This window comes from Pogoniulus pusillus, chromosome 3 (genome assembly GCF_015220805.1).
Source record: "Pogoniulus pusillus isolate bPogPus1 chromosome 3, bPogPus1.pri, whole genome shotgun sequence".
In the NCBI taxonomy this organism is placed as follows: domain Eukaryota; kingdom Metazoa; phylum Chordata; class Aves; order Piciformes; family Lybiidae; genus Pogoniulus; species Pogoniulus pusillus.
Window position 1 is genome coordinate 1,120,785 of NC_087266.1, and position 27,941 is coordinate 1,148,725.

The 27,941-nt window shown below is 55.9% G+C and overlaps 1 protein-coding gene and 1 long non-coding RNA gene across 2 annotated transcripts in view; one reads left to right on the forward strand and one right to left on the reverse strand.

Moving 5' to 3' along the window:
- TSKU (tsukushi, small leucine rich proteoglycan) overlaps window positions 1-27,941 on the forward strand; it is a 103,822-nt gene that overhangs the window by 49,138 nt on the left and 26,743 nt on the right. The gene's annotated exons all lie outside the window — the stretch shown is intronic.
- LOC135173352 (uncharacterized) lies at window positions 22,097-25,993 on the reverse strand. The gene is made up of 2 exons (XR_010301294.1): window positions 25,446-25,993; window positions 22,097-22,444 (listed from the first exon to the last, which is right to left on the reverse strand). It is a non-coding gene; the product is annotated as an uncharacterized LOC135173352 (long non-coding RNA).

Genomic DNA, 27,941 nt, shown 5'->3' on the forward strand with positions numbered 1-27,941 from the left:
CTAACAACATCCAGCCTAGACCTGCCCTGGCACAGCTTGAGGCTCTGTCCCCTTCTTCTCTTGCTGCTTGCCTGGCAGCAGAGCCCAGCCCCACCTGGCTACAGCCTCCCTGCAGGCAGCTGCAGGCAGCAATGAGCTCTGCCCTCAGCCTCCTCTGCTGCAGGCTGCACACCCCCAGCTCCCTCAGCCTCTCCTCACAGGGCTGTGCTCCAGGCCCCTCCCCAGCCTTGCTGCCCTCCTTTTCTTGCTGCCCACACTGCTCCTGAGGCAGCCCAGGATGCCATTGGCTCTGCTGCCCACCTGGGCACTGCTGCCTCAGCTTCAGCTCCTCTCTCCCAGCACCCCCAGGGCCCTCTCTGCCTGCCTGCTCTCAGCCACTCTGGCCCCAGCCTGCAGTGCTGCTTGGGGTTGTTGTGGCCAAAGTGCAGAACCCTGCACTTGGCCTTGTTCAGTCTCATCCCCTTGGCCTCTGCCCACCCATCCAGCCTGGCCAGGTCCCTCTGCAGGGCTCTGCTACCCTCCAACAGCTCCACAGCTGCTCCTAGCTTGGTGCCATCTGCAGCCTCACTGCTGCTGGACTCAGTCCCCTGCTCCAGATCAATGAAGACATTGAACAGATCTGTGCCCACATTGATCCCTGGGGGACTCCCACTCCGTACTCTTTCCCAAGTGTTTGTTCCTGCTGCTTCCTCTGGTGTCACAAAGCTGTGGCTGAGTAGGGCAGGACAAAACAACGAGGGAAGCAACTGCTTACCCCCAAACATCTGATTTGGCTGTGTCACTTTCAATCTGGATGCTCTCCCCAAAGCAGCTCTCAGCAGAGCAGCTGTGCTGGCAGGGCCAGAAGGGTGGCATGCAGCAGCCTGACAGCAGCAACACAGAGGCACCAGAAGGAGGGAGAGTGGAGAAGCCATCAAAGACTACTTACCTTGATGCTAGGCTCACTCAGAGGCTTTTCATGCAGCTGTTGCTGTAGATGGGGGGCTCAGGTCCTGCATCCTCTCCAGCATGCAGCCATGCCTGGAGCGTCTGTGGTGCTAATGCAGAGCTCTTCCCAACTCAGGGAACCAGCAGGAGAGGAGGGAGAATCAGAATGCCCTGAGAAAAAGAAAGTGTGGGAAGACTCAGTTTGAGATCTGTGCTCCTTTAAGTCACATTTGTGCTCTCCCAAAGGGAGACCTCTTGGCCTCTTGGCTAAGATCATGGTTAGTATCTTAGAATCACAGAATCAGTCTGGGTTGGAAGAGACCACAGGGATCAGCTAGTTCCAACCCCTCTGTCATGGGCAGGGGCACCCAACCCTAGATCAGGCAGGCCAGAGCCTGTTCTTATCAGTTTAATATCTGCTGTGTCCTTCATTTTGTGGCCAGCAGGGTGGGGAGGTTCTTCTGCCCCTCTACTCTGCCCTGGTGAGGCCACACCTGCAATACCATGCCCAGGCTTGGGCTCCCCAGTGCAGGGGAGAGAGAGACCTCTTGGAAAGAGTCCAGCAGAGAGCCAGGAGGGTGAGTGGGGCACTTGAGCATCTCCCCTTGCAGAGAGCCTGAGAGCCCTGGGGCTGGTTAGTGTGGAGAAGAGAAGGCTGAGAGGAGATCTGAGCAATGTGCACAGAGAGCTGAGGGGTGGGGGTCAGGTGGAGGGGGCCAAGCTCTGTTGGGTGGTGCACAGCAATCAGCCAAGGAGCAATGGATGCAAACTGGAACAGAGAAGGTTTCAGCTCCACAGGAGGAGAAACTTCTTTGGTGTGAGGGTGGCAGAGCCCTGGAGCAGGCTGCCCAGAGAGGTTGTGCAGCCTCCTGCTCTGGAGCCTTTCCAACCCCACCTGGATGCATTCCTGTGTGGACTACCCTAGGGGACACTGCTCTGGCAGGGGGCTTGGACTGGATGACCTGAAGGTCCTTTCCAACCCCTAAAGGAGGTTCTGTGGTTCTGTGAATGAGTGCCTGGGCATGATGACCAAACTGCCTGTGGGTCATACACTGTCCAAGAGCAGTGGGGCGGAGGCAGCAGAGCAGAAGCAGCACACAATGAGGCAGAGCAGCAAGGCAAAGGCAGCCAGGCAGGAGCAGCACAACTGCTTGCAGCTGAGCTCCATTTCTGTTCCTTGCCCGAGTGCAGAGGCTCCTTTGGCCACAGAGGTTCCCCAATCAGATGGCAGTTGCCAAACTGACCATGTTAGGTGACCCCAGGGCTTGCTCAGCCTTCTTTGGGCAAGACACCAGCAAGTACCCAAACCCCTGTGGGTCTCTGTTTATCACTTTGGGAGGACACATAATGGCCCAAGCCTTTGTTCTCCTCCTGCCCTTGCTTCCCCCATCAGCAGAAGGGTAGGACAAGCCAGGACATCTCATAGGCCTCTTAGCCTGGCAGGACAATGAGCTCCTGTGAGGGGCACCAGAGGAGCAATGGATGAAACGTGGGAAGCTCTACTTGAGGCACTAAGATGAAGGAGGAAGTGGTGGAGCTGCTTGAGGAGAAGAGAGATTCTGTGTCTATCCTTCAGGGCAGAGCAGAGCAGGCTGGAGGGGGGAGGGAGAGCAGCCATACAGAATGCTGATGAGGTGGAGGTGATGCTGCTTGCTGTTGAGCTGAATGTGCTGAAGGGACCCTCCAGGGAGGATTACTCAAAATGACTTTCAGGAGACACCCCTGGGACACTCCCAGCTCTGCATGGAGTGCTTGGTGCAATACATCACCAGGCAGCAAGATGGGCAGGGGATGATGAATGTCAGCAGTGCAGGAATTCTCTTCCAGGGGAGAAAGGGAATGAAATTTGGTGTCAAGGGCTGGGGATGAATGCCTGTGGGCATGGTTTGTGCAGGGCTGGGTTCACAGAGACATAGAATGGTCCAGGCTGGAAATGACTTCCAAAGGTCACCGACTCCAACCACCCCCACCACTGATGGGGGCCTAGGTCAGTTGTATGTGGTTCAACAAGGCCAAGTGCTGCTGGGTGCTGCACTTGGGCTACAACAACCCCATGCAATGCCACAGGCTTGGGGCAGAGTGGATAGGAGCTGCCCAGTGGATAAGGACAGGGATGCTGGTCAGCAGCCAGCTGGACACGAGCCAGCAGTGTGCTCAGCTGGCCAAGCAGGCCACCAGCATGCTGGCCTGTGTCAGAAAGAGGGTGGCCAGCAGAAGTCAGGCAGTGATTGTCCCCCTGCACTCAGCCCCCTGCGCCCAGCGTCAGGGCACTCACTGCGAGCAGGAGGTGCTGCAGGGGGTTCAGAGAAGGGCTAAAAGGGCAGGCAAGAGGGAGCGAAGCTGGAGGTGTGGAGAGTGAGGCTGGAGGTGAGGAGGAAGTTGTTGAGCAGGAGAGTGGTGAGAGGCTGGACTGGGTTGCCCAGGGAGGTGGTTGAGGCCCCATGGCTGGAGGTGTTTGAGGCCAGGCTGGCTGAGGCTGTGTGCAGCCTGCTCTAGGGTAGGGTGTCCCTGGGCATGGCAGGGAGTTGGCACTGGCTGCTCCTTGTGCTCCCTTCCAGCCCTGACTGGTTCTATGGTTCTAAGGCCACTGGCATCCTGGCCTGGGTTAGAAATGCTGTGCCCAGCAGGAGCAGGGAGGTGATTGTCCCCTTGGACTCTGCCCTGGTGAGGCCACACCTCGAGTGTTATGTTCAGTTTTGGGCACCTCAATACAGGAGAGCTGTGGAGGTGCTGGAGCCAGTGCAGAGGAGGGCAGGGAAGCTGGGGCAGGGCTTGGAGAATAAGTCTGATGAGGAGCAGCTGAAGGAGCTGGAGTTTGGGAAAGAGGAGGCTGAGGGGAGACCAAACTAAAATGGTTCTACCAAATTCTGCTTTACCAGGAGGCAACTCAGAGTGGTTGTAGGGGCCCTGAGCTTGCACACAGCTGAGAGTGCCAGCATGGGGTTCGTGCCTGGGCTAGGCTAGGAGGAGTGAAACCTCCTGCAGCCTTTACAGAAGCTTATCAATGCAGATAGAGTGTACCTGCAGCCAGTGTGCTAGAGATACCAGACTGGGAGCAGTGGCTGGCACAGCAGAAGGCTGTGCTGCCACACAGGGTGACCTGGAAGGAGAGCTGGGTGGGGAGCAACCAGATGGATGCCAACCAGGGCAAGTGTGAAGTCCTGCATCTGCCCTGCCCTGGCAGGGAGGCTTGGACTTGTTCTTTCAACATCCCTTCCAACTCCTAGCACTCTGTTTCTGTGTGGTTCTGTGACCTGGGGGAGAGCAGCCCCAGGGATAAGTACAGGTGGGGGTTGGAAGGCAGCCCTGAGGGAAAGGACCTGCTAGACAGCAGGATGACCATAGGCCTTGAAGCCAAGAGGGCCAAGGGCATCCTGGGGTGCATCAAGTGTGGCCAGTAGGTGGAGGGAAGGCTTCCTGCCCCTCCACTCTGCACCGGTGACACCTCCTCTGAAGCACTGTCTCCAGGTCTGGGCACTGTAGCTCAAGAAGGACAAAGAACTACTGCAGAGACTCCTGTGCAGGGCCACTGAGGTCGTGAGGGGACTGGAACAGACTGAGGGAGGTGAGGCTGTGTAGCTGGGAGAGGAAGAGGCTAGAGGGGGATCTTATTAATGCTTACAAATACCTAAGGGGTGGGAATCAGGGAGATGGGACCAGACTCTGCCCAGTGCTTGCCATAAGCTTGAACATAGGAAGCTCCTTCTGAACATGAGAGGGAACTTCTTTACTTGGAGGATGGCTCTCAATGGCCCCACCTGCAGTGCTGGCTCCAGCTCTGGAGTCCTCAGCACATGGTGTGGTGTGGACCTGTTGGAGTGGGAGCTGAGGGGGCTCAGAGGGCTGGAACCCCTCTGTTGTGAGGGCAGGCTGGGACAGCTGGGACAAGCAGGCACCTAGCACACGGAGCAAGAGGGAGAGAGCAAGAACCATACATGTCTTCCACCAAACCCTGCAGCACTCAGGTGTGAAAGAACAGGGTGGGAGGTACTGGGCTCTTCTTGTACGGAGTGGGAGTACGGAGTGGGAGTCCCCCAGGGATCAGTGCTGGCACAGACCTGTTCAATGGCTTCATTGATGATGTGGAGCAGGGGACTGAGTCCAGCAGCAGTGACTCTGCAGATGGCACCAAGCTAGGAGCAGCTGTGGAGCTGTTGGAGGGTAGCAGAGCCCTGCAGAGGGACCTGGCCAGGCTGCATGGGTGGGTGGGCAGAGGCCAAGGGGATGAGACTGAACAAGGCCAAGTGCATGGTTTTGCACTTTGGCCACAGCAACCCCAAGCAGCACTACAGGCTGGGGCCAGAGTGGCTGAGAGCAGCCTGGGCAGCCTGAACACCCTTGGAGTGAAGAGGTTGTTCCTGATGTTCAATCTAAACCTCCCCTTGTGTGCTTTGAGGCCATTTCCTCTTGTCCTATTTCTTGTTGCTATGGGGAAGAGGCCAACCCCCACCTCACTACCATGACATTTAGAATCACAGCACTGTCAGGGTTTGAAGGGACCTCAAGGATCATTTAGCTCCAAGCCCCTGCCACAGGCTGGGACAGCTCACACTAGAGCAGGTTGCTCACAGCCACACCCAGCCTGGCCTTAAAAACTCCCAGGGATGAGGCTTCCCTCACCTCCCAGGGCAACCTGTGCCAGGGTCTCACCACCCTCATAGTGAAGAACTTCTTCCTACTGTCTAATCTAGATCTCCCCTCCTCTAGCCTGGACCCATTCCCCCCAGTCCTGTCACTACTTGATACCTTAAAAGTCCCTCCCCAGCTTTCTTGTAGCCCCCTTCAGATCCTGGAAGGCCACAAGAAGGTCTCCTCTCCAGTCTGAACAACCCCAACTCTCTCAGCCTGTCCTCATAGCAGACCCTTCCAGATCAAGGCCAGCTATCAACAGGAGCAACCTTTCCTGTGTACCCTGTAGTTAGACAAAGCCAGGGAGCAAGATGCAAGCATCCAAGGCATTCCAAAACACTTCAGGAATTCCATGAATGCCAAGTGCACTGGAGAAAGGCATCCTTGCTGTGACACTGTGTCCTTGTCCAAGGACACTGCTGGAGCAACATCAGTCATCTTGGGAACCTGAGCTCTCCATGCTGCACTACTGTGTCCTTGTGTCACAGGATCACAGAGACAAGCAGGTTGGCAGAGAGCTCCAAGCTCAGCCAGCCCAACCTAGCACCCAGCCCTGCCCAACCAACCAGACCATGGCACTAAGTGCCCCAGCCAGCCTTGGCTGCAACACCTCCAGGCACAGCCACTCCACCACCTCCCTGGGCAGCCCATTCCAGTGCCAATCACTCTCTCTGCCAGCAACTTCCTAACAACATCCAGCCTAGACCTGCCCTGCCACAGCTTGAGGCTGTGTCCCCTTGCCCAGGGAAGCAACCTCTCTTCAGTAGCCATAAACTGCAGCGGTGGCTCCTTGAACAAGGTCAGCTGCAGCCCAAAGGGCTTAACAAAACCAGCGCTGGGAGCAGACACATCCCTGCGTAGTCCTGCCCAGGGGGAACACCCCTGAACATTGCTCATCCTGTCCTGCAACACCACTCAAAAGGTGGCTTCAGCCACTTTGTATTCCCCACACCAGCAGGCTGCAGAGCCCTGAGAGCCTGGGTGAGAGACTCCCTTGATGTGCTTTTCCTTCTGGGCTGCATCATTTATCTCTTTCAGCTCTTTAATTTTCCGCTTCTCTTGCTGATACCGAGAGGGGATCCAGACTGGAGGTGTCTTTGACATCTCCCCATTCCTTCCCTTCAGTTCTGCTTTCCCCTCTCATTTAATCCTGCTGGTGTTTGTTTTATGCAGCTGGTGATGGAGTAGAGGCTCATGCATGTCTGAAAGCCTCTGTAATTGCCTTGCCTGTCTTCTGATAGTGCAATTAATCAGGCGTATTAATCATCACCACCTTCCAGTGATTGCCTCCCATGCAGCTATATGGCCCTGCAAAGTTCAAGCACAGGTCTCAATCTGCACAGACTTATTCCTGCTAATGGCAGTTAACAGCTCTGGGGACTTCCTCCACCACCTCTAGGCAAGGAGTGGTCATTTGTGGGGAGGTCCACTTGACTTGCAGACCTCCCTCATCTGCATGGTTTAATTGATGGAAATCATTTCCCTGAAGCTGGAAGTCCTATGATTGATTTACTTCCTGAGGATGATAGTCCTGCACCTGGGGAGGAAGAATGAACTGCAGCAGTACAGGTTGGGAAGTGATGGAGTCACCGTGCCCGGAGGTGTTGCAGCCAAGCCTGGCTGGGGCACTTAGTGCCATGGTCTGGTTGGTTGGGCAGGGCTGGGGGATAGGTTGGGCCAGGCAAGCTTGGAGCTCTCTCCCAACCTGCTGGATTCTGTGATTCTATGATCTGAGGGAGAGGGAGCTGGCAGTGCTGAGGGAGAACATCCATGGCACAGCAATGTGCCCTGGGGGCCAAGAGGCCAATGGGGTCCTGGGGGGCATTGAGCAGAGAGTGTCCAGCAGATCCAGGGAGGTTCTCCTGCCCCTCTGCTCTGCCCTGCTGAGACCTCATCTTGAGCACTGCCTTCAGTTTTGGGCTCCCCAGTTGCAGAGGGACAGGGATCTGCTGGAGAGGGTCCAGCAGAGGGCCAGGTGGAAGAGGAAGGGACTGGAGGGCACTTCCTGCTGAGGAGAGGCTGAGGGCCCTGGGGCTGCTTAGTCTGGAGAAGAGAAGACTCAGAGGGGATTGGATCAATGTCTGTAACTATCTGAGGTTGGGGGTCAGGAGGGGGGGACAGGCTCTGCTCACTGCTCCCTGGCACAGGACAAGCAGCAATGGATGGAAGCTGCAGCACAGGAGGTTCCAGCTCAGCACAAGGGGGAACTTCTTGCCTGGAAGGGTCCCAGAGCCTGGCACAGGCTGCCCAGAGAGGCTGTGGAGTCTCTTTCTCTGGAGCCTTTCCAGGCCTGTCTGGATGTGTTCCTGTGTGCCCTGAGCTGGAATTGTGTGGTCCTGCTCTGGCAGGGGGTTGGGCTGGATGCTCTCCTTGGGTCCCTTCCAACCCCTGACACCTGTGAGCCTGTAATAACAAGGTGTGGGTGCTCTGGGTGGACACTGCCTTGCCATCTTTCCCTTCTTGCTTTACTTCCTAGCAGTCTACCACAAGGCTGTTAAAGGTCTTTAAGTTACTTATTAAGAGGAGTCATGAGTAAGAGATGAGTTGGCTGATGTGTGACCTACATGGGTGGCAGTGCCTGGGTGGATTATAAACCTGTCAAAAGGCACTTTGTTTCTTCACCTGTGCTCCTTGGCAGGGATCAGAAGCCATTCCTCCACCAGCTCTATTATCTTAAGCATACCTATTCCTCATCTGAAAGGTGCTGGGAGGACTCAGTGCCCAGCAGCTGGCCCCTGCCGTGCCTGGGGGAGTCTCCTGCTGCTGTGGCTATGTTTGAAGGGAGAATCACAGAACCTGAGCCTCCTCTGCTGCAGGCTGCACCCCCCCAGCTCCCTCAGCCTCTCCTCACAGGGCTCTGCTCCAGGCCCCTCCCCAGCCTTGCTGCCCTGCTCCAAACACCTTCCAGCACCTCAACAGCTCTCTGCAATTCAGGAGCCCACAGCTGGACACAGCACTGCAGGGGTGGCCTGAGCAGTGCTGAGCACAGGGGCACAAGAACCTCCCTTGTCCTGTTGCCCACACTGCTCCTGAGCCAGCCCAGGATGCCATTGGCTCTGCTGCCCACCTGGGCACTGCTGCCTCAGCTTCAGCTCCTCTCTGCCAGCACCCCCAGGGCCCTCTCTGCCTGGCTGCTCTCAGCCACTCTGGCCCCAGCCTGTAGTGCTGCTTGGGGTTGCTGTGGCCAAAGTGCAGAACCCTGCCCTTGGCCTTGTTCAGTCTCATTCCATTTTCCCACCCTTCAGCCATTCAGGCTGAGTCAATCTGACATTTCCCCTCCCTTGGTGCTTTAGCATATGCCATATGGGCACAGTTGTGCCAGCCCTGCTGATCTGGAGGAACTCCTCCTTGCACCCCCAGCTTCCCCTTCCCCAGGCTGCATAGAAAAGCAGTTCAAGCCAAGGAACTCTGTCCCCCAGGAGAAAGTGGGAAGTGTTCTCCAATGATGGGAAATAGATGCACCAAAAGGAGGTTGCTGGGTCAAAAGCTGTGGGTGATGTGAGGGCAGGAGGGAGGACAAGAACAGGAAGAGAAACAAAAGTCATTCATATGGAAGGGAAAGTGTAGGCTGCCAACAGCCTTCTGCCAGAGGTCTCTTTTTAAAGGCACAAAGAGTGCTCAGTCAGAAGACTCTTGTTCCTAAACAAGATCCCAGAATCACGGAATCAGTCAGGGCTGGAAGGGAGCACAAGGAGCAGGCAGTGCCAACCCCCTGCCATGCCCAGGGACACCCTACCCTAGAGCAGGCTGCACACAGCCTCAGCCAGCCTGGCCTCAAACACCTCCAGCCATGGGGTGTAGGCTGGATGTGAGGAGGAAGTTGTTGGCAGAGAGAGTGATTGGCACTGGAATGGGCTGCCCAGGGAGGTGGTGGAGTCCCCATGCCTGGAGGATCCATCACCAATTCCAAAGTGAGCCATTCACCTCTGGCCTGAACCCTGCCTCTGGCTCTCAAAGGAGAGGAGCAGTGTGAGACATTCGCTGAACTCTCCCGGCACGGCAGCTGATGGTTAAACAAACAGAACCTCCCAGCCTGAGCTTTGCAAAGGCAAAAAGTCCTTGTCCCATCCTGTTATCAGCAGGGGTGTCTGGCAGAAAGCACCCAGGTCACTTGCAGCTCTGCAGCCTGCAGCAAAGTGCCTCCCAGTCACCTCAACCTTTGCAATGCTGATCGTTTGGCAGCCAGATTTGTGTCACTGGCTTGCAGGCAGCAGGCACTGCTGGGTGCTGCCAGGGCAGCTGTGCCTGCCAAGCAGCTGATAAGCTGACTTTTCCTCTTAGCTGAGAGATGAGAGCTTCTTTTATTGCCAGCTAAGCCCTGCCTCCTCACCTTTTCTCTGCTGGGGAGGGAGGTGCTGCTTGCTGTGACTAACAGGAGGTTTAACTGGCTCAGATGTCACCGGGGCAAGAGGCTGTCAGAGTTCACCAAGAGGCAGGCAAACTCTTGCTCTGGATGGGGCCTTCCTGGTGAGCCTTTGAGCTCACTGCCTTCATGAACAAATGGAATGGAAGCCATCAGTGAGATGGGATGTGGCCCAAGACATGGGGCTGGCTGCTAGGTTGGCCTGGATGAGCTTGGAGGTCTCTTCCAGGCTGGTTGGTTCTATGAAACATGTCAGCCAACCTGGATGCCAGCAGAAAGTGTTTGGATATGGAGGGTTGGGCAGGGAGAAACTGAATGAGATTCAACAAGGGCAAGTGTAGAGTCTGGCACCTGGGAAAGAGCAGCCCCAGGGATCAGGATGGGTTGGGGACTGACCTGCTGGGAGGCAGCAAAGGGGAAAAGGATCTGGGGGTCCTGGAGGATGGGAGAGTGACCATGAGCCAGCTGTGTGCTCTGGTGGCCAGCAGGGCCAGTGCCATTCTGGGGTGGATTAGAAGGGCTGTGGTTAGTAGGTTGAGAGAGGTTCTCCTGCCCCTCTGCTCTGCCCTGCTGAGGCCACATCTGGAGTGCTGTGTCCAGTTCTGGGCCCCTCAGTTCAAGAGGGACACAGAACTGCTGGAGAGAGTCCAGCACAGAGCCACAGAGATGCTGAAGAGAATGGAACAGCTCTGTTAGGAGGAGAGCCTGAGGGAGCTGGGGCTGTGCTGCTGGGAGAGGAGCAGCTGAGGGACCAGGGCTTGTTTAGTCTGGAGAAGGGGAGGCTGAGGGGAGACCTCACTGCTCTCTGCAGCTCCTTGAAACGAGGTGGTAGCGTGGTGGGGTTTGGTCTCCCCTCCCTAGAGTGAGGTAATAGGATGAGAGCAAATGGCCTGAAACTGTTGTAGGGGAGATTTGGGTTGGATACTGGGAAAAAACCTTTCTTTCCTGCTACAGTGGCCAGGCATGGGAACAGGCTGCTCAGGGAAGTGATGGAGTCAGTGTCCCTGGAGGTGTTAAAGATGTGGGCACGGAACTCTGGGGCATGATTTAATGGCAGTGTTTGGTTGACAGATGGACTCAATGAGCTCAGAGGTCTCTTCCAGCCAAAGCAGTGCTTAGAGTCCCTGATTCCATTTCACAGTGGTGAAGCAGCAGGAGCTGCAGAAAGCAGCAGCAGACAGGAGAGAGTTTTACTGGAAATCCCAGCAGTAAATCTTACCCAGTCCTTACTGGAATAAGGACTGCAGCATTGCTCTGAGGAGGAAAGGATGGGACCACTGGGACTGCCCAGCCTGGAGAACAGGAGGCTGAGAGGGGATCTCCTCAGTGCTCATCAGTGTGGCCAGCAGGGCCAGGGAGGGGATTCTGCCCCTCTGCTGTGCTCTGCTGAGACCCCACCTGGAGTCCTGCATCCAGCTCTGGAGCCCCTGGGACAAGAGGGCTGTGGAGATGCTGGAGAGTGTCCAGAGCAGGGCCAGGAGGATGCTGAGAGGCTGCAGCAGCTCTGCTGTGAGCACAGCCTGAAAGAGTTGGGGCTGTGCAGGCTGGAGCAGAGGAGGCTCCCAGGGGACCTTCTTGTGGCCTTCCAGCATCTGCAGGGGGCTGCAAAAAAGCTGGGGAGGGACTTTGGAGGGTGTGAGGGAGTGTCAGGAGTGGGGGGAATGGAGCAAAGGTGGAGGTGGGGAGAGTGAGGCTGGAGGTGAGGAGGAAGTTGTTGAGCAGGAGAGTGGTGAGAGGCTGGACTGGGTTGCCCAGGGAGGTGGTTGAGGCCCCATGGCTGGAGGTGTTTGAGGCCAGGCTGGCTGAGGCTGTGTGCAGCCTGCTCTAGGGTAGGGTGTCCCTGGGCATGGCAGGGGGCTGGAACTGGCTGCTCCTTGTGCTCCCTTCCAGCCCTGCCTGAGTCTGTGCTTCTATGATTCTATGTGCAGGTAGGATTCAGGAGTCTCCAGAGAAGCAGGCTCCACAACCTCTCTGGGCAGCCTGGTCCAGGGTCCTCAAAGGAGAGAAGTGTTTCCTTAATTTCAGGTGCTGGTGTGGTACTTTCTGTACTCCAGCTCATGCTGCTCACCTCTTACCCCATCACTGAGCACCACTGGAAAAAATCTGATCCTATCTTGTCACAGGATCACAGAATCAGGCAGGCTGGAAGAGAGCTCCAAGCTCCCCCTGCCCAACCTAGCACCCAGCCCTGCCCAACCAACCAGACCATGGCACTAAGTGCCCCAGCCAGGCTTGGCTGCAACACCTCCAGGGATGGAGACTCCACCACCTCTTGCCACCTGCACTTCAGATATTGGCAGAATCAATAAAAGTCCCTCCCCAGTTCTTTTGTAGCCCCCCTCAGATCCTGGAGGGCCACAAGAAGGTCACCTGGGAGCCTTCTCTTGCCATGATGACACAACCTGCTCGGGGTGACCCTGCTTTAGCAGGAGGCTTGCTCTAGATACACCCCAGAGGTCCCTTCCAGCCCCCATCACCCTATGTTTCCTTTCCTCCCTCCACAAAAGCCTGCTTACCCAAGAGGCTGGAGAGTGAGGTCAGCACTTTGTTATCAAGCAGCTTAATAAACTACTCAAACTGTTCCCTACATCTCTGCACCTTCTTCTTCCCCCTGTCATGCCTGTCCACGAACTCAGATGGCTTTTGTTCAACCTGTTACATAAGTATTTTGCAAGCCTTTTGCAAACTCACCCATAGAGAACTCTTATCTTGGCAAAGGGAGCCCAGCAGTGGTTTTCCTTTCTGCTTTTATCAGCTGACTTCAGCCTAGAAGCTTCTCTGGCCCCGGGGTTAATCTTGTATCTCATGAACTTTATCATCTGCAGGCAATGGGGGTCAGGAAAGTTCACCACAGTTTTCATCTCTGTAGGTAAATGCAAAGTTCACTACCAGGAGGAAAAAAAAAAGGGGGGGGAGAGGGGAAAGGCACTTAAATAGAACAGAGAAAATACAACAAGATTCATAGAATCACAGCATCAGGCAGGCTGGGAGAGAGCTCCAAGCTCAGCCAGCCCAACCTAGCATCCAGCCCTGCCCAACCAACCAGACCATGATGGTCTTGGAGGTCTCTTCCAACCTGCTTCATTCTAATCTATTTCTATTCCATTCCATTCTATTCTAAGTGCCCCAGCCAGGCTTGGCTGCAACACCTCCAGCCACAGCCACTCCACCACCTCCCTGGGCAGCCCATTCCAATGCCAATCACTCTCTCTGCCAGCAACTTCCTAACAACATCCAGCCTAGACCTGCCCTGCCACAGCTTCAGACTCTGTCCCCTTCTTCTCTTGCTGCTTGCCTGGCAGCAGAGCCCAACCCCACCTGGCTACAGCCTCCCTGCAGGCAGCTGCAGGCAGCAATGAGCTCTGCCCTGAGCCTCCTCTGCTGCAGGCTGCACACCCCCAGCTCCCTCACAGGGCCATTATATTACACCATTACAGTGTGTCCAGTTCTGGGATCTCTAGCTCAGGATAAACAAGGAACTACTCATTCCTGTCTACAACTACCTTAAGGGAGGCTGTAGCCAGGTGGGGTTGGGCTCTGCTGCCAGGCAAGCAGCAAGAGAAGAAGGGGACAGAGTCTGAAGCTGTGCCAGGGGAGGTCTAGGCTGGATGTGAGGAGGAAGTTGTTGTCAGAGAGAGTGATTGGCATTGGAATGGGCTGCCCAGGGAGGTGGTGGAGTGGCCGTGGCTGGAGGTGTTGCAGCCAAGCCTGGCTGGGGCACTTAGTGCCATGGTCTGGTTGGTTGGGCAGGGCTGGGTGCTAGGTTGGGCTGGATAATCTTGGAGGTCTCTTCCAGCCTGCCTGATTCTGTGATTCTATGATTCTACTTGAGAGGGTCCAGTGGAGGCTACAAAGATGCTGAGGGGGTTCTGGAGCATCTCTCCCAAAGGGAAAGGCTGAGGGATCTGGGGCTGTTTAGCTTGAAGAAGGCAGAGGGACTCCTTCTCAATGATTGTCAGTATCCAAAAGGTGGAGGTTGAGGACAGGGCCAGAGTCTTTTTGGTTGTGCCCAAAGACAGGACAGACACAGACTGAGAGAGGGACTGGCACTGGAGTGGGCTGCCCAGGGGAGGTGCTGGAGTCACCAACGGTAGGTTGGGCTGGATGAGCTTGGAGCTCTCCTCCAACCTGCTTGATTTTATGATTCTATGATTAGTATTTAAGGCATCTGCAGGGTATTTATTCCTGGGAATGCTATTAAAGGCCCTTTCCTGGTGGATGTGTGCCTGGTGAGTAGGTACTTTGTCAAGGCAAAAGGGGGAAGACAAAAAGAGGGAGGGAAAACAGCCCAACAGATTGGCAGTCTAATCACCCTGAAGCCATATGTGCAGCAGATGTCAGCAGTCACAGAGAGCTTCAGGAACAAAAACAACCACAAAACCTCAGCCTTTGACTTCAAAGGGCTCTTAAAAGGGGCAGCGTTTGGGTTGCTGAATTTCTGCCCATCAGGGGAAAGTCAGGGGCATTCTTTTGTGTGTGCCTGTTGCTGGGAACAGCTTTGCTACAAAAGTCTAACCACAGGATGTTAGGGGGTGGGAAGGACCTGCAGAGGTCATTGAGTCCAACCCCCCTGCCAGAGCTTGACCACAGAGCCTAGCTCAGGTCACACAGGGACACATCCAGATGGGTCTTGAATGTCTTCAGAGCAGGAGACTGCACAGCCTCTCTGGGCAGCCTGTGCCAGGGCTCTGGGACCCTTCCAGGCAAGAAGTTCCCCCTTGTGCTGAGCTGGAACCTCCTGTGCTGCAGCTTCCATCCACTGCTGCTTGTCCTGTGCCAGGGAGCAGTGAGCAGAGCCTGTCCCCCCCTCCTGACCCCCAGCCCTCAGATAGTTACAGACATTGATTCAATCCCCTCTCAGTCTTCTCTTCTCCAGACTAAGCAGCCCCAGGGCCCTCAGCCTCTCCTCACCAGGCAGTGCCCTCCAGTCCCCTCCTCATCCTCCTGGCCCTCTGCTGGACCCTCTCCAGCAGATCCCTGTCCCTCTGCAACTGGGGAGCCCCAAACTGAAGGCAGTGCTCAAGATGAAGTCTCAGCAGGGCAGAGCAGAGGGGCAGGAGAACCTCCCTGGATCTGCTGGACAGAGAGAGTGATTGGCATTGGAATGGGCTGCCCAGGGAGGTGCTGGAGTGCCCATCCCTGGATGAGACTGGATGAGACACTTGGTGCCTTGGTTTAGCTGGTTAGATAACGTTGGGTGCTGGGTTGGACTGGATGATCTGTGAGGTCCTTTCCAGCCTGCCTGGCTCTGTGATCCTATGGAGCATCTTTATTGCAGGAGGACAGAACTTCCCAGCACAAACTGAAGCTTTTGGCCCTGCACAAACAGGGGTGACAGCCCTGAGCCAAATGCTTGGAGAGCAAATGGCAACCTGCCAGGCAAAGTGGGGGCAAAGTCCCCTCAGCTGCAGACACAGCAGTCAGCAGACACCAGCTGCGTGTCTGCAAGGAGCCTCTGGTGATCAGGGTCAGGGTGAAAGCCTCTGTGGAAGCCTTCAGAGCGCTAAAGCAGACACATGGCTTGTGTAGGCTCAAGGAGGAGAGGAGGTGCACTGGGAGAGCTCAGCTGCCCCCCACCAGCTGCAAACTTTCTCAGAGAGAAGGCAAACCCTCCTCCCAGCAGGGTTTGGGCACAGCACAGACGTGAGAGGCACGGGGGTGTGCCAGCACGGAGGTGTTAAATGCCCAGCAGGATGCAACCCATTTGGGAAACAGGTTCAGCCAGGATGGTGCAATGCTCTGAGCTCAGACACAACCCTTCCTCCTCCCACTCGCTCCCACCACGAGGCCCTGCTGGGCCACTTCCATATGGCTGTGAGCTGGAAAAGAGTCATTAGAAACCTCTTGGAAAAGAGCTGGTGGAGAAATCAGTGCAGAGAAGGTGAGGGAGCTGACATGGAGCTGCCTCACTACACGTGGGTATGTGGACTCAGAATCATGGGCTGCTGGCACAGGACACAGTTGGGAGGACACACTGGAGCAGACAGGATGGAAAGGGAACAGAAAGGGTCTCTCAGCCAGTTCCAAGGCCACTGATAGCCTTGGCTGATGCCATACTGTGCCCCTGCTGCTGCTCTGCTGAGGCACAACTCAGGATGGGATCTCTAAAGGTGTCTGAGACCCCACCTGGAGTCCTGCATCCAGCTCTGGAGTCCCTCTTGCAAGAAGGATGTGGAGATGCTGGAGAGTGTCCAGAGCAGGGCCAGGAGGATGCTGAGAGGCTGCAGCAGCTCTGCTGTGAGCACAGCCTGAAAGAGTTGGGGCTGTGCAGGCTGGAGCAGAGGAGGCTCCCAGGGGACCTTCTTGTGGCCTGCCAGCATCTGAAGGGGGCTCCAGAAAAGCTGGGGAGGGACTTTTGAGGGTGTGAGGGAGTGTCAGGAGTGGGGGGAATGGAGCAAAGGTGGAGGTGGGGAGAGTGAGGCTGGAGGTGAGGAGGAAGTTGTTGAGCAGGAGAGTGGTGAGAGGCTGGACTGGGTTGCCCAGGGAGGTGGTTGAGGCCCCATGGCTGGAGGTGTTGAGACTCTGGCCCCTTGCTCTGCTGCTGGGAGGAGAAGAGCCCAACCCTCACCTGGCTACAACCTCCCTTCAGGTAAGTGGCACCAGGGCAGGTCTAGACTGGATGTGAGGAGGAAGCTGTTGGCAGAGAGAGTGATTGGCATTGGAATGGGCTGCCCAGGGAGGTGGTGGAGTGGCTGTGGCTGGAGGTGTTGCAGCCAAGCCTGGCTGGGGCACTTAGTGCCATGGTCTGGTTGGTTGGGCAGGGCTGGGTGCTAGGTTGGGCTGGCTGAGTCTGGAGCTCTCTTCCAGCCTGCTGGATGCTGTGGTTCCATGACTCTGATGTAGGACCACAGGCACAGGGGGAAGGGCTGCCCAGGCTGGCCATGGCTCATGGGGCAGGGCAGGGGAGATTAAATTTATCTGGCTCTTAGGAACAGCTTCCTGAGAGAGAAGACAATGAGGCAGTGGAACTGTTTGGCCGAGCGAGGTAATTGCTGCACAAACACTCTGTGGACGCCAGCCAAGAGCTGATAAGTGTAGTGGAAAATGTAGTGCAAGGTCTCTTAGATGAGCCCAGAGGGGCTGGCTGTAGCTGGCAGCAAGCCCAGCTGAGCACAGAGAGGGAACTTCCCCTGGAACCTTCTGCAGACAGCAAGGGGGACTGCAGGACCAGAGGTGGCTGTCCTGGGAGGGCAGAGAGCAATGCAGCCACCCCCTCTGCTGTCTCCCTGGAGCCTTCACTTCTCCAGGATGAACAACCCCAACTTTCCCATCCCTTCTCCATAGGTGTTTCAGCCCTCAGTGACTTTGGAACCACAGCTCATCCAAGGGCATGAGGGTGGAGGGGTTATATGTGGGGTGGGAAGGGAAGGGAAGGGAAGGGAAGGGAAGGGAAGGGAAGGGAAGGGAAGGGAAGGGAAGGGAAGGGAAGGGAAGGGAAGGGAAGGGAAGGGAAGGGAAGGGAAGGGAAGGGAAGGGAAGGGAAGGGAAGGGAAGGGAAGGGAAGGGAAAAGAGAAACAAGGTTGGCAGAGAGCTCCAAGCTCAGCCAGCCCAACCTGGTACCCAGCCCTGCCCAACCAACCACACCATGGCACTAAGTGCCCCAGCCAGGCTTGGCTGCAACACCTCCAGCCATGGCCACTCCACCACCTCCCTGGGCAGCCCATTCCAATGCCAATCACTCTCTCTGCAAGGAACTTCCTAACAACATCCAGCCTAGACCTGCCCTGCCACAGCTTCAGACTCTGTCCCCTTCTTCTCTTGTTGCTTGCCTGGCAGCAGAGCCCAACCCCACCTGGCTACAGCCTCCCTGCAGGCAGCTGCAGGCAGCAATCAGCTCTGCCCTGAGCCTCCTCTGCTGCAGGCTGCACCCCCCCAGCTCCCTCAGCCTCTCCTCACAGGGCTCTGCTCCAGGCCCCTCCCCAGCCTTGCTGCCCTGCTCCAAGCACCTTCCAGCACCTCAACATCTCTCTGCAATTCAGGAGCCCAGAACTGGACACAGCACTGCAGGTGTTGTTGTGGTAGCATTCTGAAGCTCTTTTCCCACCAGGTGACTGTACAGTTCCATGACTTGCAAGGCCTGAGGTCACTCTTTAATCATTGCCTAAGAGGCCTGGGTTTGATGTCACTCATCTGACAGCCATACTGCAGAACCAGCCCTTATGTACCCGCCTGGGACAGGATGATGGCTCAGCTGAGCACCACTGAGGCACAGCCAAGAAGCAAAGGTCATGCAAGCTTTGAGGCACTGCAATGGCATCCTCAAACTGCTTACATAAGGAGGCAAGAGGAGGTCAGCTCCTGGTGGCCACCATTCAGTGGTGTTGCCTCATCTCTTGCTAATTTACAACCCAGGCAGGCTGGATGGGGCAGGTTGGAGATGGAAACTGCTGCCCAAGCAAATAGAGGCTGTGATGAATAATTAACAGGAGCTGTACTATCACAGTGTCCTCTGATGGGTGGGAAGGAGCAAGGAGAATAAAGAGAGAACATCAGGCTTATGTAAAAGCAGGACTATCTGACCTTGACTCCAAGCCTAGGCCCTGCCTCTGCTGCTCCACTCTGAGCCAGGCAGAATGCAAAGCTCTCCTCCCATGGATGTCATCAAGGAAGAGGAGCAGAAGGGTTTGTGATGTGCTCTTTGGATGCTGAGGGACCACCATCCCTGGAGGCCTTTAAGAAAAGACTGGATGTGGCACTTAGTGCAGCTGATGCCATGGTGTTAGCTTACAGGCTGGACACATGAGCTCAGAGGTCTGCTCCAGCCTCAGAGATTATGTCACTCTGTGACACGGTGCAGTGACAGCAGCTTAGCAGTTGTGGTGGGACTGAGTGCTGCAGGCAAGCAGTTGGGCTTGAGGATCTCAAAGGCCTCTCTCAACCTCAACAGTTCTACAGAGTCATCACATGGATAAATGTTCTCATTATCAGGGGATGGATCATGGAATCAAGCAGGTTGGAAGAGAGCTCCAGGCTCAGCCAGCACAACCTAGCACCCAGCCCTGCCCAACCAACCAGACCATGGCACTAAGTGCCCCAGCCAGGCTTGGCTGCAACACCTCCAGCCACGGCCACTCCACCACCTCCCTGGGCAGCCCATTCCAATGCCAATCACTCTCTCTGCCAGGAACTGCCTCCTTACATCCAGCCTGGACCTCCCCTGCCACAGCTTCAGACTCTGTCCCCTTCTTCTCTTGCTGCTTGCCTGGCAGCAGAGCCCAACCCCACCTGGCTACAGCCTCCCTGCAGGCAGCTGCAGGCAGCAATCAGCTCTGCCCTGAGCCTCCTCTGCTGCAGGCTGCACACCCCCAGCTCCCTCAGCCTCTCCTCACAGGGCTGTGCTCCAGGCCCCTCCCCAGCCTTGCTGCCCTTCTTTGGCCCTTTCCCTCAGCACCACATCCACACATCTATTCAACACCTCCAGGAGTGGTGACTCCATCACCTTCCTGGACAGCCTGTTCCAGTCACAGAGTGTCAGGGGCTGGAAGGGAGCTCCAAAGCTCAGCCAGTCCAACCCCCCTGCAGAGCAGGATCACCCAGAGCAGATCACACAGATCACATCCAGGCAGAGTTTGAGTATCTCAAGAGAGGGAGACTCCACAGCCCCCCTGGGCAGCCTGTGCCAGGGCTCTGTCACCCTCACTGTGGAGATAATCCTCCTGTTTCCATGGAACCTTCTAAGCCTCAGCATCCACCAGTGCCCCTTGGCCTGGCACTGGGCAGCAGAGCCTGGCTGCACATCCTGGCACTCACCTGCATACCTTTATCAACATCACTGAGGTCCCCTCTCAGTCTCCTCTCCCAGCAGCACAGCCCCAGCCCCCTCAGGCTCTCCTAACAGAGCTCTTCCATTCCCTTCAGCATCTCTGTGGCTTTGCTCAAACAGTTCTCTGCCCCTCCTGAAGTGGGGGCCAGAACTGGACACTGCCTAAGGAGCCCCTCTGTGAAGCAGTGTTTAGTCCACGCCAGAGGAAGCAGCCCCGAGATCTGCAGGGGGACAGAGGGAGGCCTTTGCTCCATGCTTTCTGTTTGGAGTCCTTTCACAGCCTTGCCAGCAGGGCTGTGAGCTGCAGGCTGCCTACCTTCCCCTCTGGCTGCAGGCAGTGCTGCTATTTCAGGTAGACTTTTCCTTCCACGTTGCCCTTTTCATTCCGTGCCAGCAGCTGGGCTCATTCTGCAGGGTTTGATCTGCAGGGGAAGGAGGGGAGAAAGCAAGCAGGGAGACTTCTGAGCCTGGCAAAGCAAAGAGATCTCTTCCTTGCCTTTCTCAGTGCCTTCCCACGGCGTTATTGTCTGCACCAGGCAAGCTCCTGGTTCCAGCTGCAAGGCTTTTTTGTTCTCCCCAGAACAATCGTTTGGCTAACAGAGACCACTCCCTGCAGACCGGGAAGGAACGACCCAAATTGGGATTGCAGATGGAGGTTTGCTTGGATCTGCTGACAGTGCCACAGTGAGACAGAGAAAGCAAGCAGGGTTTAACAGAAGAGCCTGCTCTCCTCTGCCTCTTTCTCCCCTGTTGGCTTTCCTTTCTCTCTCTCAAAGGAAATTACAGAGAGAGAGAGAGATCTGGGAGGAAAGAAACAGAAGTGGATAACTAACTGGCAGAAAAGCAGCAGGACACACCTTGTGGTCTCCTCAAAGACAGATTCAGATCCAGTGGCTTCTGGCATAAGAAGTTCAGGTCCTCTGGAAAAACTGGAAAAGACAGAATCATAGAAGGTCAGAGGCTGGAAAGGACCTTGGAAGCTCAGCCAGTCCCACCCCCTGCCACAGCAGCAGCACCCAGAGCAGCTCACACAGGAACACATCCAGGCAGGGTTTGAATATCTCCAGAGAGGGAGACTCCACAGCCCCCCTGTGCAGCCTGTGCCAGGGCTCTGGCACCCTCAGAGGGTAAAAATTCCTCCCCTATGTTTCCATGGAACTTCCTCTGCCTCAGCTTCCACCCAGTGCCCCTTGGCCTGGTGTTGGGCATCACCCAGCAGAGCCTGGCTGCAGCCTCCTGGCATCTTTACATCTCTATGAACATGTCTGAGGTCTCCTCTCAGTCTCCTCCTCTCCCAGCAGCACAGCCCCAACTCCCTCAGCCTCTCCTCCTAACAGAGATGTTCCACTGCCTTCAAGCATAGAATTGTTTTGGATGGAAAAGACCTCTGAGGTCATCAAGTCCAGCTGTTAATTCAGCACTGCCAAGTCCACCATGCAGCCATGTCCCTCAGCACCACATCTACACAGCTTTTAGATCTCTCCAAGGGTTCTGCACTTTGGCCACAGCAACCCCAAGCAGCACTACAGGCTGGGGCCAGAGTGGCTGAGAGCAGGCAGGCAGAGAGGGCCCTGGGGGTGCTGGGAGAGAGGAGCTGAAGCTGAGGCAGCAGTGCCCAGGTGGGCAGCAGAGCCAATGGCATCCTGGGCTGGCTCAGGAGCAGTGTGGGCAGCAGGACAAGGGAGGTTCTTGTGCCCCTGTGCTCAGCACTGCTCAGGCCACCCCTGCAGTGCTGTGTCCAGCTGTGAGCCCCTCAATTCAAGAGAGCTGTTGAGGTGCTGTCAAGTAGGGGTTGTTCTGCTCCCCCTAGCAACAAGTCATAGGACAAGAGGGAATGGCCTCAGGTTACACCAGGGGAGGTTTAGGCTGGAGACTGGGAGAAACTTCTTCACTGAAAGGGTTCTCAAGCACTGGCACAGGCTCCCCAGGGGTGTGACTGAATCTCCCCCCATGGAAGCCTTTAAAAGGTGCAGAGCTGTGGTGCTGGGGGACATCATTTGCCACCAAACTTGGTAGTTAGATAATGATTGGACTCCAGGACCTTAAAGGTCCTTTCCAACCAAAATGGTTCTGTGATTCTGCCTCTGAAGTGCAATGTCTGTCACTGGACTCTGCCTGTCCCAGCCTCCAAGCTCCCCTTGCCCCGCAGCAGCCTGCAGCGCTCAGGTCTCCGGCGCTCCATCCGGAGTCACTGCTCCCAACACCAACTCCACACTCACCCCACAGACCCCAGTGGCTTCCCCCCCCCGCCCCCCGAATCCAGCTGGATTCTGAGCCTCCACAGACTCCACTTTTCCACCGCCACAGCTGCATGACTCAGTGCTGCGCAGCAGCTCCGCTTGCCAAAGCGTTGCGCAAGCAGGGGCTGACTAAGCCCTGCCGGAGCCCCATCCTCTGCCAGTTGGATTGCAGGGGCCTCTGAGGAGCTCGGCTGCAGCTCAGCCCAGAGGTGCAATTGCATCTTCAATTGTGTAAGCATCTGGGGGGTGGGGAGGGTGGGAGGCAAAGGGAGTTGTTGAGTCGCTGCTGAGCTTTTATGCCTCCCTCTGAAGTGCTTTCACAAGGCGTGAGGAAACGCAGCAGCATCCTGGGTGCTGGTCAGAAGCTCTCCTCCAGGCATGGGAACTCCTTGGGCCAGGGGAAGTCGAGAAGGGCAATGTTTAGTGCTTCTCCAGTGTTTCAGCTCTGTGGCTGTGAGAAAGCTGATCCCCTGCTTCTCAGTCTGGCCTCCATCTGCCTCGCTGCAAACCTGGCCCAAGGGCTGGAAGGAATTAGAGGAAGGGTTGCAGTTTGTGCAGATTAACAGCTCTGGTTGCAGGAGGGACAAGGGAAAGGCAACTTCTGGGCTCTCAAACTTCTTGGGCTAGGGAAGGTCTAGGCTGGATGTCAGGAGGAAGTTGCTGGCAGAGAGAGTGATTGGCATTGGAATGGGCTGCCCAGGGAGGTGGTGGAGTGGCCGTGGCTGGAGGTGTTGCAGCCAAGCCTGGCTGGGGCACTTAGTGCCATGGTCTGGTTGGTTGGGCAGGGCTGGGTGCTAGGCTGGGCTGGGTGATCTTGGAGCTCTCTGCCAACCTGCTTGGTTCTAAGAAACCTACATCCACCTCATCACAGAAATGGTGGTGAAGATCAGAGCATGGTGAAACACAGCACACAGCTTGTGAGATGGGCTCCTGGACCTCCCTCTCACCCTAGAGCAGGGCAGCAGGACTGAGCTCTTCATCCACATATGCAAAGCAGAGAAAAACACTGGAGGCAGAAATGCTTTGGGTATTCTGCTACTTTCTTCTTTCCCCTCCAGATGAGCAATGTTGCCTCCTGATGTGTGCAAAAGGCATGAGGACTTCTGGCAACCACAGGGACCTCATGCCTGAAAAGATCATCACAGCAGTATTTACTGCAGCCTGCAGTGATCTCTGCCCAGCTGTGATTTGCTGCTCTGCACCAGGAGGGAAGGGAACACATAAATTCTATCAGTAGGGGTGCCTGAAACGAGGCCCCAGATGGAGTGAAGGTGAGGATGGGAGATGGAAGATGAAAGCAGAACTCATAAGCAGAAGAACAGGCTGAGCCCTGTGGAACTAGGAGGGGTTAAACTGCATCCAGCTCTGGAGTCCCTCTTGCAAGAAGGATGTGGAGATGCTGGAGAGTGTCCAGAGCAGGGCCAGGAGGATGCTGAGAGGCTGCAGCAGCTCTGCTGTGAGCACAGCCTGAAAGAGTTGGGGCTGTGCAGGCTGCAGCAGAGGAGGCTCCCAGGGGACCTTCTTGTGGTCTTCCAGCATCTGAAGGGGGCTCCAAAAAAGCTGGGGAGGGACTTTGGAGGATGTGAGGGAGTGGCAGGAGTGGGGGGAATAGAGCAAAGGTGGAGGTGGGGAGAGTGAGGCTGGAGGGGAAGAAGAAGTTGTTGAGCAGGAGAGTGGTGAGAGGCTGGAGTGGGTTGCCCAGGGAGGTGGTTGAGGCCCCATGGCTGGAGGTGTTTGAGGCCAGGCTGGCTGAGGCTGTGTGCAGCCTGCTCTAGGGTAGGGTGTCCCTGGGTATGGCAGGGGGTTGGCACTGGCTGCTCCTTGTGCTCCCTTCCAGCCCAAGGGCAGCAAGGATCATGAATGCTGGCCCCAGCCGGGGGAGGGAGATGCTGGAGCTAAGCTGGGTCCTGCAGAGGTTAAAGGGCAACTCTTAGAGAGGCAGAGGAGGCATTTGGAAGGAAGAGCTGGGTGTGCTGGAATGGGTTCAGAGGAGACACGGTGCAGTGACAGCAGCTTAGCAGTCGTGGTGGGACTGAGTGCTGCAGGCAAGCAGTTGGGCTTGAGGATCTCAAAGGCCTCTCTTAAACTCAACAGTTCTACAGAGTCATCACATGGATAAATGTTCTCATTATCAGGGGATGGATCACAGAATCAAGCAGGTTGGCAGAGAGCTCCAAGCTCAGCCAGCACAACCTAGCACCCAGCCCTGCCCAACCAACCAGACCATGGCACTAAGTGCCCCAGCCAGGCTTGGCTGCAACACCTCCAGCCACAGCCACTCCACCACCTCCCTGGGCAGCCAATTCCAATGCCAATCACTCTCTCTGCCAGCAACTTCCTCCTAAGGAGGGTGGTGAGACACTGGCACAGGTTGCCCAGGGAGGTGGTAGAAGCCTCATCCCTGGAGGTCTTTAAGGCCAGGCTGCATGTGGCTCTCAGCAACCTGCTCTAGTGTGAGCTGTCCCTGCCCATGGCAGGGAGGTTGGAGCTGGATGATCCTTGAGATCCCTTCCACACATTCTGTAATGCTTGGAGAGGGCTTCAGGCCTTTAATTTGAAATGGTGAAGGAATCTCAGAAGATAGCAGATGGGAAATATTTAAGGAAGCAATAGAGAGCACAGGAGGGAACTTCTTGAGAGGCCTAAGAAAACAAGGAGAAGCTGGGCAAATAAAACAAGAGCATGAGAGGGGAAAGGCAAACAGAGCCCAAGACTATGGCAGAGTGGAAATGAAAGCACAAAAGAAAGCAGGAGGAAATGTCCAAGGGCAAGAAAAACCTTCCCAGGGTATTGGGAAGCATCAGCAAAGTGAGACAGAAAGAGACTGGGTTTGATGGGACTGAATGGCACAGTGCTAAGAGCAGGGCTGGCCTGGGAAGGTGAAGCCATGGAAAGAGTGGGTGGGAGGAGATCACATCAGATCACAGCATAACACAGGATCAAGCAAAGCCTGGCTGGGGCTCTCAGTGCCATGGTCTGGTTTGATTGGCCAGGGCTGGGTGCTAGGTTGGACTGTCTGAGCTTGGAGCTCTCTTCCAACCTGCCTGATTCCATGATTCTATTTATAAGAAGGTCCCCTGGGAGCCTCCTCTGCTCCAGCCTGCACAGCCCCAACTCTTTCAGTCTGTGCTCACAGCAGAGCTGCTGCAGCCCTCTCAGCATCCTCCTGGCCTGTAATCCCAGCCAGGATGCCACTGGCTTGTGTTGATGTGGTGCTGAGGACCAGGATGTAGCAGTGAAGTGGCAGTGTCAGGTTAACAGCTGGACCTGATGAACTTAAAAGGTCTCTTCCAACCAAAGCAATTCCATGATCCTAGTCTGTGATTCCATGATTCATGGAATTAGGTGTTCAAGATGAGACTGGATGAGGCACTTAATGCCATAGTCTGGTTGGTTGGCCAGGGCTGGGTGCTAGGTTGGGCTGTCTGAGCTTGGAGGTCTCCTCTGACCTGGTGGATTCTATGATTCTAACCCCACCCTCCCCACACCACTCTGTGGTGGAGAAGAGCAGCCACCTCCTACCTTTGCCACTACAGCTGGGAGCTTCCTCTGCAGCTGACCCCTTGCAAGGTGACGTAGACCTCGGGAGCGTTGCTGGCAGCTCTCCGCTTGTTCCACTCCGGCCCCGTCCTTGGGTTCAGCAGACCTCTGGGTATTGATGGGTTTGGAGCATGAACAAACAGCCACTGGATCAATGTTCTCTGGTGCAGGCTTGCTGAGCTAAACCATTGGCTTTGTTTGTTAAACTTTAATGCTGACCTGCCTGGCCAAGAGCTGAGTCACTCCCAGGTTTCTAGGTGCATTTAGCTGCTGGGTCATTAAACTTCAAGCTCAATGAGCATTGTTACTCTCAATCTGGATCCCTGGCACTCAGCTTAAAAAATACATGTAATTAAACCTCAGAGGAGCACCTCATCAATTGATGGTCCGTGCAGAGCTGCTCTGAGTGACAGCCCAGCAGGCTCCAGGGCAGCAGAGGTGCAGGGGCTGAGCGCGGAGGCGCAGCGCAGTCGGCAGGCGCAGGTCCTCGGGGGAGCTCAGCAGCCAGGGGGAAGCTGCAGCCCAAACAGAGCAGCTATTAAAGCAGGAAAAGATGCATATGTCATCTTGTCTCTGATACATACCATGCTCTGTTACCATAGCAATGGACATTATAGGGAGCTTCAGAGGAGGGAGAGAGTGATTAGCAGAGAGATAAGGGAGGAGGCTGCGCTGAGCTCGCTGCAGAGTGTTTTCATTAAGGTGACAAGAAGCACGCCCCAGGTACCAGGCAGGAGATGCTCTCAGAGAGCCAGGCAGGTTGGGAGACATCTCCAAGCTCAGCCAGCCCAACCTAGCACCCAGCCCTGCCCAACCAACCAGACCATGGCACTAAGTGCCCCAGCCAGGCTTGGCTGCAACACCTCCAGCCACAGCCACTCCACCACCTCCCTGGGCAGCCCATTCCAATGCCAATCACTCTCTCTGCCAGCAACTTCCTAACAACATCCAGCCCAGACCTGCCCTGGCACAGCTTCAGACTCTGTCCCCTTCTTCTCCTGCTGCTTGCCTGGCAGCAGAGCCCAACCCCACCTGGCTACAGCCTCCCTGCAGGCAGCTGCAGGCAGCAATCAGCTCTGCCCTGAGCCTCCTCTGCTGCAGGCTGCACCCCCCCAGCTCCCTCAGCCTCTCCTCACAGGGCTGTGCTCCAGGCCCCTCCCCAGCCTTGCTGTCCTGCTCCAAACACCTTCCAGCACCTCAACAGCTCTCTGCAATTGAGCAGCCCAGAGCTGGACACAGCACTCACAAGCTGTGGTCTGAGCAGTGCTGAGCCACAGGGGCACAAGAACCTCCCTTGTCCTGCTGCCCACACTGCTGCTGAGCCAGCCCAGGTATTTCATTCTTGTCCTAATCTAACTTTAAATGTATCATGCAGCAAGGACACCCCTTGCATCCCCTGGCAAGCAATTACACCAGATGAAAGATTCCCCTCCCCCCTCCCCAGTATTTGGCCTCCTGTTGTCTCCATTCTCTGGTATATGGTGCTTAATCTTCTCCAAGTGATGAACAAAAGCACCCCAAGTCAATGGGTTTTGGTCTGAAATTGGGCTGCTTAAAGGCTAACTGCATCTTAGCAATGATTTTGTGCTTTGGGCTGGAAACTTGCTTACCAGGCCCCAGTGCAGAGGAGAATTTTGTCTTCCAAATTAAAAGAAAGGGGGGGAGGGAATTGCTAAGAGTCACTTTGCCTGGAACTGAGAAAGCAGAAGAAGGAGGGGGGAAGGGAATCATAGAAACAGACAGGCTTGGAAGGACCACAAAGATCATCCAGTCCCACCCCCCCCTGCCATGGGCAGGGACACCTCACACCTCCAGAGCCTCATCCAGCCTGGCCTTAGCCATTGGAATGGGCTGCCTAGGGAGGTGGTGGAGTGGCTGTGGCTGGAGGTGTTTCAGCCAAGCCTGGCTGGGGCACTTAGTGCCATGGTCTGGTTGGTTGGGCAGGGCTGGGTGCTAGGTTGGGCTGGCTGAGCTTGGAGCTCTCTGCCAACCTGGCTGATTCTATGATCAGAGGGCTGGAACACCTCTCCTGCAAAGACAGGCTGAGAGAGCTGGGGCTGCACAGCCTGGAGAAGAGAAGGCTCTAGGGACACTCTGCAGTAACAATGTCTGAAGGAGGCTTCCAGGGAGGCTGAGGAGTGCTTGAAACAAGCTGGCTGAGGCTGTGGGCAGCCTGCTCCACGGTGGGGTGTCCCTGCCCAGGGCAGGGGAGTTGGAAGTGTCTGATCCTTGTGGTCCCTGCAAACCCTGCCTGACTCTGTGATTCTAGCAGTAAGATGGAAGACAACAGCTTGACACTAGAGCAGGGCAGGTTTAGGCTGGCTGTAAGGAGGGAGCTCTTCACAAGGAGGGTAGTGTAACACTGGAAGAGGTAGCCCAGAGAGGTGGAGGAGATCCCATCCCTAGAGACATCCAAGGGTAAGCTTGATGGTCCCCTGCAACCCCTAACATTCTTGGTGCTGAGCTTCGAGTTTTGCT